The 2365-nt window shown below is 49.9% G+C and overlaps 1 pseudogene; it reads right to left on the reverse strand.

Annotated features, from left to right (window-relative positions):
• Positions 1-276: 276 nt before the first annotated feature.
• Positions 277-2160, reverse strand: LOC119310171 (annotated as a pseudogene).
• Between the last annotated feature and the right edge of the window lie 205 nt (positions 2161-2365).

The raw sequence follows: 2365 nt of genomic DNA on the forward strand, positions 1-2365 counted from the left end.
TCCCTGCCTTCATATTTTGACATGAAGAGAAGAACTCTGGCTAATAGCAGAGCAATCTTTGCATCTAGTAGAAAATATAACAGTAAAAGGGCCATCACACTGAGCCATCTTACGCTGGGAAAATATCTCCAGCAATATATACTAAGAATAAGAGGATCCTAAGGAAAGTTCCAGAGGCCCCTTTTTTTAAAAAAAATTGGACTGCTTACCACATGTGTCACGTGGTTGAGAGGCCTCTATCATTGTTGACAAGAAACTTGAAGACTAAAGGCGAACTCACTTAATCCTGTAGAAATTCTTTTACAGCCGAGGAAGAAGTTTAGGTTCGACCATGCAAAACAGTTCGCATTTCGATGTGAGGAAGCAAAACACACGATCTATCGGAATCAGCATAAATATTGAATATGCTGCAAGAGGTCTTACTGGTTCGACGAAGTGACTAGTGAAAACCAGACTTGGGTAGTTATTCGCTCATGCGAGACTGCTTCTAGGCTTGGACTATCCTCCGTTGTAGTTTCAGTTTTCGAACCTTTCCTTGAGAGAAGAATTTGATTTTTCTGATTTCTTCGTTATTGCCACGACTAAACTTCATAAGGGCTCCTCAAGCTCTTCTTTGTCAATCGTCTCGTGATTCTATCCATCTTTAGAAATTTCTGCATTGTTCTGTTTGGGATGAAAGTGTAGTTAGAACAAGCAAATGTTGTGGCATCAAACTTGCATATGAAATTATGTTATAATAACACTTCAATATGACCCGCTTTTAATTTGCCGATGTTGTCATCATGGTAGATTTTCGTGCCGAGGCCTTCTCAGGCATCTGATCGCAATCTTCAGATGTATTTGGCAATTTACCGAGTTAAAACGTCTGGGATGTGATAGTCTTTCTTGCAGCTTTGGTTCTCCGAGTAGACTCTGTTGATATCCTTGGGGTTCTAACCAAGGAATAGTTGGAGCCTCAAAAGCATAAACTTCTGCCTTATTTTTCGAAATGACAGTTATCCTACATTCATTATGAAGAAAAAAGTTGCTCGTTTAATTATGGAGAACCGGGCAAAAACAATCAAACACGCTAAGCGGCACACATAAGAAACCCCACACACACCGCTCCAAAGAGAACCGGGCAAAAACAATCAAACACGCTAAGCAGCAAGACATCACGTAGGCGTCGTCGTCATCACTCCTCCCTTGAAGGGGTCATTGCCATCCCTACACTCTGAGCATACGACCTTGACTTCATCGTAGGCAGTTGTCGACTCAATCCACACTGCATAGGCCGTGAGAGGTAGCATGAAGATCCGCGCCGAAATTCAGCCTCCCACGTCCAGACAGCAAAGCTCCAACTTTGATGGAGAGCTACGAAGAAAAGCTAGGCATGGAAGGCACCGCGGAAGATCGCTGAATGGGCCACCTGCAGTTAGTCATCGTACACCACAGGGCTAGCTCTGCCGCCACAGCTTTGACTTCATAGCAACAGACAAACCAAGGCAACCCCGTGGTCACACCGGAGAAGAGACGACTACCTCAACCTTCGTGTGTCGCCACAATGCCCCCACCACCATCGTTGCCTTAGAAGCCTCGATGTCACAAGCCACCGGCATCCATCGGTCCCGTTATAGCCGATGCCGAGCTCCCAAGACGAAGTCCCCAAGAGTGAGTACGACATCGAGGCGCTGACATTGTCCCATCAAAGGTCAAGGGTATCCCCTGGAGAGGCCGAGCTAGCCGGATCCGCGCGGGAGGGGTGCAGCAGCAAAGCAACGATGCCTCCAGGAAGGTAAACAATGGCCACAGCCGCCTCCATCACTGGTCACGACACATGGTCTTCACCCAAGCTCCACACCACCTTAGCCACATATCATCCCACACCGGCGTCTCCAAGCCCACCAACCAGTACTACCACCGAAGCAGCCCATCGACGAAGAAGCAGCACCGACATCCGCCGCCACAAATCGCACCTCAGGAGACCACTGACGGCCAACCTCCAGAATGAGGCACCATATCCGTCAATGATCGTCTGGACGCAGAGCCACCGAACATAGCGCAAGTCGTAATGCCCCGTCGAGCACCGTGTAGACAAGGAACGGAGGAGTGCCGCCCGAAGCCAAGAACCACCTCGGTTCCGAACCGCAGCCAAGCATCAGATGCGCCGACCCGCCCCATGTGCACCACCGCGGCCGCTGGAGACCAGATCTACAAAACCCGCAGCTGGAGGCGCCCTTCCTTTTCATTCAGGGCCCCCAATCCGTGCGCCACCACACTCTTCGTGGCTAAAGCCGCAGCCCGAGCGCCGCATAGGCCACCCGAGCCCCTCTGCCTTGTGCCCCGCCTGGCCTCCAACATGCCGGAGCATTCGACCAACAGGACG

This window comes from Triticum dicoccoides, chromosome 5B, assembly GCF_002162155.2.
Source record: "Triticum dicoccoides isolate Atlit2015 ecotype Zavitan chromosome 5B, WEW_v2.0, whole genome shotgun sequence".
Lineage (NCBI taxonomy): Eukaryota > Viridiplantae > Streptophyta > Magnoliopsida > Poales > Poaceae > Triticum > Triticum dicoccoides.